The sequence below is a fragment of the Eriocheir sinensis genome, chromosome 38, assembly GCF_024679095.1.
Source record: "Eriocheir sinensis breed Jianghai 21 chromosome 38, ASM2467909v1, whole genome shotgun sequence".
Lineage (NCBI taxonomy): Eukaryota > Metazoa > Arthropoda > Malacostraca > Decapoda > Varunidae > Eriocheir > Eriocheir sinensis.
The window spans coordinates 9,318,332-9,327,154 of record NC_066546.1 but is presented as its reverse complement, the minus strand read 5'-3'; the positions used below and the strand labels follow the sequence as shown (position 1 = coordinate 9,327,154).

The 8,823-nt window shown below is 39.4% G+C and overlaps 1 long non-coding RNA gene across 1 annotated transcript; it reads right to left on the bottom strand.

Annotated features, from left to right (window-relative positions):
- Window positions 1-1,005: 1,005 nt before the first annotated feature.
- LOC127008637 (uncharacterized) lies at window positions 1,006-8,155 on the bottom strand. The gene is made up of 6 exons (XR_007761218.1): window positions 8,101-8,155; window positions 7,869-7,959; window positions 6,376-6,500; window positions 4,111-4,186; window positions 3,611-3,691; window positions 1,006-1,706 (listed from the first exon to the last, which is right to left on the bottom strand). It is a non-coding gene; the product is annotated as an uncharacterized LOC127008637 (long non-coding RNA).
- Between the last annotated feature and the right edge of the window lie 668 nt (window positions 8,156-8,823).

Genomic DNA, 8,823 nt, shown 5'->3' with positions numbered 1-8,823 from the left:
TACCACATGGGAAACACTCCACTATCCACCACAGAGGCAGAGAAAGACATGGGAATATATGTTACCAGGCTACCAGTAAAAGCCGAATCCGCGCCAATCGCAGCAGGCGGGTTAAGGTTAAGTTGAGAGTATATGCTGTAGCTGCGCGTGGATGTGGTGTTCATCTCCGTCCCATTGAGTCTGTGGTGGGAGAGAACCCGTTAACCCGACACAGAGCCAATTAAATATCCGGTTTACCACAGGTTTACCTTCCCCAGGGTGGGTTGCGCGCCGACTGCCCAATCTGGGATTCAAACGCTGGTCCGCAGATTCGTAGGTAGAAATGCCAGCCGCTGCACCGTGGAGGCGTGACGTTGGGTAAATAAAACCTTGGCAGAACGTTGTCTGCTGATGGAGAAAGCTCATGAAAAAGATAAAAAAAGGCAAGCTGAAACTCACAACGCGAAGTCATACAAGAGAGTTGACGCTAACTATAAAATGATATAAAAAATCGCACTTTGAGGTAAAAAAAATAAAAGATAAAATGAAGTTGAAACCCACGAAGCCAAGTCATTGAAGAGTTGACGGTATGGGTCCTATCATAAGACATTTCATCGCCCAAGAACACATATTTGACAAGGCTTTCGTAGAAGTTTTGGGCATTTCCAGGAGTAGTTTTATGGCCTTGGTGGTAGTTTGACCCTTCCTCTGTACCGTGAACCTAAAGAAACACTCATTAGAACCCGACTGACCCCCTCTTTGTCCTTTAGAAATAGCTGATGTGAGAACTTTAGTTTAGTAGAAGTTTATTTACGGACTTAAGGAAGAAATAACATAGAGGAAACAATTCACACTTCGGGGAAACAAAAAAAAAAGATAAAATAAAGTTGAAAAAAAGATAAAATAAAGTTGAAACCCACAAACCCAAGTCATACAAAGAGAGTCGCCGCTGACTATAAAATAAATAAAAAAATATATAAAAAAAAAACACTTCACACTTTAAGGAAAAAATAACAGCCGTAAAAGTCCAGAACATTAAAGTTTATTCGCCATGAAATTTTGCAAACCCAACATGTATTTGTGACTCACTCTACACCCATTGCTAGTTCACTTACCATTATTATTATCATTATATATTCCTTTGTTAGTGTTTATTCAGGTTTTTGTCTGTTTACGTAAATGGAAAAGCTAGTCCAGGTTTTTTTTTTTATGTTGAATTAATTTTGGAACACTCAAGGTCTTGCGTCCAGTTTACATTAATTGTCGTAAGCGTTCGTAAGTGACAAGAAGTAGTAAAAGTAGTAGTAGTAGTAGTAGTAGTAGTAGTAGTAGTAGTAGTAGTAGTAGTAGTAGTAGTAGTGGTGGTGGTTTGTTTATTAGAGAGCTGGTGTCCTACGGGTGGTAGTGGTAGTCGCAGCAGTAGTAGAGGTAGAATTAGAAGTTGGAGTTGTTGTCGTAGTAGTAGTCCTAGCAGTAGATGGAGTAGTAGATGAAGTGGTTGTTCGAGCAGTAGTCGTTGTATTCGTAGATGGGGTAGTCGTAGTAGAAGTAGGCCTAGTAGTAGGAGTTGTAGTCGTCGAAGTCGTTTCATCATCCACGCACCGTTCCTGGCTCGGTCGTGGTCGTCGCTCCCTACTTGGTCGTCGTCTTTCCTTGCTGGGTCGTGGGCGGCGTCCCCTGTTGCGATTTCGTTTTCTTTTGCACTTCTTTTCCTTGCTTCGTCCGCTCTGAGGGAGAGAAAACGGGAAGCGACTTTAATAATGATAATAATACAGTGTTGCCAACCTCCTCCTTTGATACCCATTCCTTCTTAACCCTTCCTCCTTTCTCCAGCTCCACACACACTCGCACATTTAATCTCTTCCACTTTACACCTTCTTTTTAGCCCTTCCACCGTCTTCCACTTCTCTAAACATTTACACTTTAGATATTCTCCATTTTACATCTTTTTCTTAACTTATCCATCTTCATCCTCCCTAATAGGACGATAATGGGAGATGTTGATAGTTCGCTAATAGGACGATAATGGGAGATGTTGATAGTTAAAGAAAAATGTTATCATCTTATTTTTTCAACGTATTCTTGTTTAGTGACGTTAGCTTTTGTTGTTATTGCATTTCCTTTGAGCGTATTGAATGTATTTTTTTTCTTCACATTTTTCACATCTTTTATCTGGTTTTAGTTTCTTCATTATTTCAGTTTCTTCATTTTTTCACATTTTTTCACATTTTTCACATTTTTTTGATCTGGTTTTCGTTTCTCCGGTTGTGAATGTATTTCTTTTCACATTTTTTCACATTTTTTATCCGTTTTCAGTTTCTTCATTATTTCATTTCTTCATTTTTTCACATTTTTTCACATTTTTCACATTTTTTTGATCTGGTTTCAATTTCTGCGGTTGTGAATGTATGTTTTTTTTTATTACGGTCGAATTTCATGCATAACTTTTTTTTCTACTTTTCCTAACCAACGGATGTGTAAATTGTTGAGTTATACATACTTTCATTTTTATCCTTTTTTCATTACATTTTTTTTTCTTTTTTTTTACAGCTAAAGAAACAGCTCAAGGGCAACAAAAAAAGGGTGGTGTTGCTTGTGTTTATTGGTGTGTGAATTAATGGTGTTTATTTACCCTTGGATTCTTTTTGTCATGTGATATTGTGCATTTTTAAACTTGTCTGCGTTTTTTATTCACACTCTCAAGGTGAATAAAACGGTTCACTCGGGTATGGAGCTCGTTATTCTCTCTCTCTCTCTCTCTCTCTCTCTCTCTCTCTCTCTCTCTCTCTCTCTCTCTCTCTCTCTCTCTAACCAGTTATTCCGGTCTCCTTTCTGTTTCCAGGCGGTAATTTTATTAATGACGTGGAAAAAGGAAAGTACAATGACACCTTCCTTTTTCTATCTATCTATCTATCTATCTGTCTCTATCTATCTATCTATCTATCTATCTATGTAACTTATCTTTTGACACTAATTTCGTTAACTTCATTTTCTTCACTTCAGTCAACTTTATTTTCTTATCATATTAATCTTATGTTTTCAGCGTCTTTATAATAATACTGTTTCTACTCCACATCCTTCCGTGTCCTTATTTTTAAGCATTCATGTTAAATTATATTCTTCCTGCTGTTGTTTGTCTTTTGTTTCTTATTTTTGTGCTTCATTAACCGACTATCTCTGTCTATCTATCTATCTATCTATCTAACTTACCTTTTGACTCTAATTTCGTTAACTTCATTTTCTTCACTTCAGTCAACTTTATTTTCTTATCATATTAATATTATGTTTTCAGCGTCTTTATATACTGTTGCTGCTCCTTCTCACCCTTCCGTGTCTTTATTTTTAAGCATTCATGTCAAATTATATTCTTCCTGACGTTGTTTGTCTTTTGTTTCTTATTTTTGTGCTTTAATAACTGTCTGTCTATCTATCTACATACCTATTTATCTGTCCATCTATCTGTCTATCTTTCTGTCCATCTATCTGTCTATCTTTCTGTCCATCTATCTGTCTATCTTTCTGTTCATCTATCTGTCTATCTTTCTGTCCATCTATCTGTCTATCTTTCTGTCCATCTATCTGTCTATCTTTCTGTTCATCTATCTGTCTCTTTCTGTCTGTCTGTCTTTACCTCTCTGCTGCGGCTTCTCTTCGCCATTCGGGTAACACGACTTCGTATCACGTCCTCTCCTTCGGCTCTCCTCAAGGCGCCCTGCAAGCAAATGAAGAGAGAGAGAGAGAGAGAGAGAGAGAGAGAGAGAGAGAGAGAGAGAGAGAGAGAGAGAGTAGGTTAGTTATATCAGGTTACTAAAAAATCATGGTCTAGTTTGTTGGAGTGGATACATACATACATACATACATACATAGATACATGCATACACAATCATGAGCGTGCACAAACAAATACACGTTCAGATAGACAGATTGTATTCGGTTGAGTAAGATCAAAGGTGAGAATGTGACTTCCTTGATGATGAAATGAAGATGATAATACACTTTAGAGAGCAAAGGAGATAAAAAAAATGGATACTTAAAGAGATAGAACTAATAACTGCTGACTCATGCAAAAACCAAGAGAGAGAGAGAGAGAGAGAGAGAGAGAGAGGGGATGGGTGGGGGGATGAGACTCACCAGAAGTCTAGTCATCACCTTGCTTGCCAAGTCAGTGTTGCCATCTAGTTCTCCTTCCTGAAGCTGATACAAAACCCTGTGGGATGAGAACACACATTAATAGTTTTTTCTCCTCCTCCTCCTCCTCCTCCTCTTCCTCCTCCTCCTCCTTCTTCAGGCATCGCAGCATTAGCCTACAGCCTTTACTGGAGTGCTGCAGGGGTCAGTGCTGTAACCCGTCCTTTTTATTATATAGATCAACGACTGAGAAGCAATTTTTGTTAACACTGAAATGGGTGGACGGTCCCTCACGACGGCCGACTGCGAAAACATCCAAAATTACCTTGACTAAATCATCCATCGGTCTGAAAAGTGGCAAATGTCCTTCAAACTTGACAAGTGTAAAATCATGCACTTTAGATCCAGAAATAGTAACCATAGATACAACATGCGTGGAAAGCCTCTACAGGTCAGCGGGTAGCCTTGTAATATGTCAACAAGCTTCCATGTTTCCGTTCCTTATTTCCAGGTTTCCTCCTCCTCCTCCTCCTTGTTATAGTTTATTTCCTTCGTCTCCTCTTCCTTCATTCTCCTCCTCTTATCCCTTTTCCTCTATCTATCTCAACCCTGCCGTTTTACTCTTGCTCTTTATCGTCTACTCCTCTTCCTTCTCTTATTTAACTTCTCCTCCTCCTCCTCCTCCTTGTTATAGTTTATTTCCTTCGTCTCCTTTTCCTTCATTCTCCTCCTCTTATCCCTTTTCCTCTATCTGTCTCAACCCTGCCGTTTTACTCTTGCTCTTTATCGTCTACTCCTCTTCCTTCTCTTATTTAACTTCTCCTCCTCCTCCTCCTTGTTATAGTTTATTTCCTTCGTCTCCTTTTCCTTCATTCTCCTCCTCTTATCCCTTTTCCTCTATCTGTCTCAACCCTGTCGTTTTACTCTTGCTCTTTATCGTCTACTCCTCTTCCTTCTCTTATTTAACTTCTCCTCTTCCTCCTCCTGCCTTTCTATGTTTCTAATGTCTCCTCGTAACCCGTTTGCTCCGGTGTTGGCGGCGGGGCGCGGCGGTCAGGGTGCAATGGTCCGCAGGAGTGGGAGGTCGTGGGAGGACGTTCACGCTAACCTGAGACCTTCCTCCTCCTCCTCCTCTTTCCCCTCCTCTTCTTTCTCCTCCTCCCTCTCCTTTTCTTCTCCTCTTTCTCCTTCTACTTTTTCTTTTTTATCCTTTCTAATTTTTCATGGTTGCTTTTTTTTTTCGTCTTCGTATCTCGGCCTTCTCATGTTATTCTCTTCCTCCTCCTCCTCCTCCTCTTTTTCTTCCTTATAATCCTTCCTTCACATTATCTTCTCTCTACTCTCCCTATTCTTCCTCCTCCTCCTTCACCTTCACCATATATTCGTCTTCCACCTTTTCTTTTCTTCTTCTTCTTCTTCTTCTTCTCCTCCACTTCATCATTTTGCTCTTTCACTATTTCCTTTTTGCTCTTGTTTTCTTCTTCGTCCTCGTCTTATTTCTGGTCTTCGTTCGCTTTCGGCATATCTCCTCCTCCTCCTCCTCTTCCTCCTCCTCCTCCTCTTGTGTGACGTGAAGTATTAGTACATATTTTAGGCACCAAACTCGGAACCATGACGAGCTAGTATCCTGGTAGAAAAAAATAAAAAGAAAACCTACTTGAGCTGAACCTTTGAAAGCGGTGACTCGCGTATATTACTGGAAAATACGTCGGATGTTGTTGTTGTTGTTGTTGTTGTTGTTGTTTGCACCTGTTTTTTTTCATGCTTTCGTTTGATGTATCCTCTTTTCTTCTTCTTCTTCTTTTTCTTCTTCTTCTTCTTCTTCTTGTCAATCAAATTTACAAGTGTTTGCCATATTCTTATTTCACTATATTCTCTTTTGGTACTAATATCTTTTTTTTTTCACATTTTAGTAATTTTTATTTTGATTTACTGATTTTATTTCACCGTCTTAGGGCTTCTCGTATTTCGACTCTTGTTATTCTACCGTATATATATTTTTTTTCATTCATATAAAGGTTTGTTCTTCTTGTCGACGTCTCTTTTTTTTTATTTTTTGGTTCAATGCGTGACTCGTTTGTTTCATCTCGTTTCCCATCACTTTTTCTTTTCTGCATGACTTCCATTTTATCTTCTCCACTTCCTCCTCCTCCTCCTTCTCCTCCTCCTCCTCCTCCTTCTCCTGTTTCTCTACCTCCTCCTCCTCCTCCTCCTCCTCCATCTCCTGTTTCTCCACCACCACCTCCTCCTCCTTCTCCTTCTGCTCACCTGGAGAGGGCGTCATCCTCCTCCCCGGACTCCTCCATCACGTCGTTGTACTCGCTCCGTCGCTCCAGCAGGTTGTCGAGGCGCGCCAGGGTGTTGTGTAGAGGCGAGTCCCCCCTCACCACCTCCTGGGAGGGAGAGAAAACGAGACTGCAGTGACAGCTTTATAATGAGGACTGACATGGAATTCTGAAGACAATATATTTATGTTGCACACTTACTTGGAGTCAGTGCATGGTGATTTATTTTGTTATTTGATCCAACAAGAGCAAACGATTATTAATTTAGTCTAGAATGTGAGTTTAAAATGCTTCTCAGACTCAATTCAAGTCTAAGCGAAGAAAAACATAATATTTTTTTACCAACCTTTCTCGATTATACAGACATACGAAGGCATAACTATAAAGGCATACGAAGGCCCACAAGAGTTGAATATCTATATTTTATACAAGGTAAAAAAACTGACGCAATATATCCAGACAGTCATAAAAGGTGACGACAGAGACAGACAGACAGAAAATAATGTAAGCCTTTGATGGGAGGGAAAATCTGACGTTCTATTACAACGAGAGTATCAGAACACCTCTCCCGAAATTGACCTATTTTTCGGCCGCTCCTCTTGACTCTTGTGGGAGCAGTGAATAGTGGGCTTTTTATTATTATTATTGCTTCCTTTTTGTTACCCTTGAACTGTTTCCTCTACTGTAAAAAAAAAAAAAAAAGTCATCGTAATATATAAAAAGCTAACCGCAGACACTTTCAAAAATAAATAAACGCAGATTATATTTCCAACGAGCGTAAATGTAATAGATAGATAAATAAATAAATAAATAAATAAATAAACTTATCGTGCCCACTTTCAAAACAACCTTTCTCTAAAATCACAAGCAATAAAAATAACGCAGATCATATTTCCATCAAACCCAAATGAACCTTAAAATAATTGAGCCATGCACGAGTTTAATATTTTTCTTGCGTGTCAGAGTGAAAGTAAAACGAAAGATCTGTTTGTTCCGTTTTCCATCTCTCTCTCTCTCTCTCTCTCTCTCTCTCTCTCTCTCTCTCTCTCTCTCTCTCTCTCTCTCTCTCTCTCTCTCTCTCTCTCTCTCTCTCTCTCTCTCTCTCTCTCTCTCTCTTCACTAGCCTTTTCATATTCTGTCTTATTTTCAGTATTCCTCAAAATCAGTTAATACAGCTATATTGTCTTCGAATCTGAGGTTGTTAAAATATTCACCGTCTATCTTGAGTCCCATGTTATTCCACTCAGATATATTTTAAGTGATTTTTCTAAAGGAATCGTTTTTTTTTATATAGAAATAACGTCACCTTGTCTCGTTTTCACCTCTCATAATTGGCATTTTTTCTCGTCTTTCTTGTGAAGTTTGGAGTTTGCTGTCTATATTGGAAAAAGGACGGATGATAATAATAATAATAATAATAATAATAATAATAATAATAATAATAATAATAATAATAATAATAATAATAATACTCACGTTGAGGTGGGGGGCAGGGATGGGGGAGGGCATGACGACCCCCACCAGCGCCCCCAGCAGGAAAAACAGCGTAGTGCGTCCCTCCGCCATCCTGAGAGAGAGAGAGAGAGAGAGAGAGAGATGGTTATTATACATTTTTTTGTCATTTTCCGGTCTAATATCCACTTGAGCCTAAAAATAATGAGAGAGAGAGAGAGAGAGAGAGAGAGAGAGAGAGAGAGAGAGAGCTCACCTGTCCCTCCTCCCGGTGTAATACCTCGGAGTAGACTGAGCCGTCCTTCTCTCCCTTCTTCGTCACTTCGGTTCCCCTTCAAGGTCATCCTCCCTTTTTCTCTTCTCCGAATCCCTCCCTTCTTTACTCCTCTTCTTTTCTGCTTTTTCTTTTTATTCCTTTTTACTCCTTCCTTCTCCATCTCTCTTTATTCCTTCCTGCTTACTCTTCTTACTCCTTCTAACTCCTTCCTTCTCACTCTTCCCTTATTATTCCTTCCTACTTGTTCCCCTTACTCATTACTCCTTCCATCTTACTTCTTCATCCTTACTCTTTTTACTTCTTCTTACCCCTTCCTTCTTATTCTTTTTACTCTTTTGCTCCTTCCTCCTCCTTTCTTCTTCCTTTGTCCTTCTTCGTTCTTCCTTCTTTCTCTACTTTCTTATTTTTTCCTTGTTTCTCTTTTAAAGTCTTTTTAGTCCTTCCTTCTTAATCTGTTCTTGCTTTTCTGACATCTTCCTTTTTACTTCTTCTATTTTACTCCATCCTTCTTATCCTTCTTTATCTGTCTTGTTCCTTCCCCAGTATCTCCTCTCACCCTCTCCTCGTATCCTTCCCTCCTTGCATCTTACTCCTTCCTTTTTATTCTGCACACACTTCTCATCCCGCTAAAGGTTCTTCCTCTCCCTCTTTACGTATGCGTAGGACTCCTCTTTGTATCCTTCCTTGTCGTTCCCCACCACA